The following is a 1,413-nucleotide window of genomic DNA, read 5'->3' on the forward strand; positions in this document are numbered from 1 at the left end:
TCCTGACCCTGGGCCAGGCCAGCAGGGCACAGGCTCCCCCCTCCATCCTGTGGGTCCCCCTGAGCTCTGCTCTAGAGAGTAGCTGACACCCATGGAGGAAGTGACCTCCCCTGACCCCCGACACGGAGAGGGTGTCAGGCTGGAGCTCCCTGACTCTGAGGACAGTGGGGTTTGCAAAGACACCAAAGAGAATGAGCTTGAAGTGAACGTGGGGCTGGGGCGGGGGTTGGGGGGGGCAGGGGGACCTGTCAGGGGTGAGGTGCTACCACATCCCAGCAGGGACCCCAGGGGGTCCTGCCCACTCCCTACAGCTCAGCCCAACCTTAACTGTCTCTCAACTTCCTCCTGGCCTCTGAGCCGCTGCTCTCTCAAGCCCTGCTCAAAATAGCTCCTTGGTGGAACTTTTGACACTGAGGTGTTTGATCTATTTTTAGAATTTAAATTCATTTATGCGGGGGCGATATATATGGTGTGCCCCTCTCTCCCCTGTCCCCTCTCTCTCTCTCACACACACACTCCCCTTCCTCACACTGGGTTTGTCTGACCCTCTGTCCCTGGCTCCCCTCAGGGCCCCCCTCTCTGTAATGTCTCTACTCAGGGCATCTGAGCAGCTCCAGGAGTCCCTGCCCCTCCTGCCTCTGACCTTGTGGGAAACCAGTTGCCAACCAGGATGGGGAGCAACAGGGGCTCCCAATCACTGCTGGCAAGAATAGAAAATAACATGTCGCTATGGAAAATATCAATTTCTCACATAGTGAAATACACACTCACCCTCAAACCTGCTGGTTACTTTCTTAGCTGTTTACCCAACTCATTATAAAATTTATTTTTACAAAATACCTACACACAGGTGTTTAGAGGGGGGCACCCCCTACCCATGGGCCCCACACAGTCATTCCATCCCACTCCACTGCAGTGTTGAGTGTGGACACAGGAAGAAAGGACTTCCCAGGGAGGCAGTGGGGACCTGGCCTCACCAGGTGGGGAGAGGGATCCCCATCAGGGAGGGTCAGGCCAGGGGACCCCCAGGGTGTGTGCTCACTCCATCCCCCAGTCCCCCAACCTCAAATGGAGGCCCCTCTACCCTACACCTGGACAGGACCCCTTAATGTGAAGACCAGGGAGACCCAGGAGAGGCTGAGAGCCCGACTCAGCCAGAGCAGCCTCAGAGATACAGTCGAGACTAAACGTGGGATGAGGATGGAGCCTGGGACAGAAAAGGGAAAACCACGACACTCAAATAAAACAGAGTTTAGTAATAACGCTCACCCTTGCTTCATCAGCTGCACGAATAAAACAGTGATGTAAGATGTTAGCAACAGGGACAGTGAGTGGGGGAGACACAGGGACTCTACTCAGTTACATTCCATACATTGCAGACTGTTTTTTAAAAATGAGGTCTACTTAAAATAC

The sequence above is a fragment of the Condylura cristata genome, unplaced genomic scaffold (assembly GCF_000260355.1).
Source record: "Condylura cristata isolate star-nosed mole 26May11 unplaced genomic scaffold, ConCri1.0 scaffold00055, whole genome shotgun sequence".
NCBI classification, from domain to species: domain Eukaryota; kingdom Metazoa; phylum Chordata; class Mammalia; order Eulipotyphla; family Talpidae; genus Condylura; species Condylura cristata.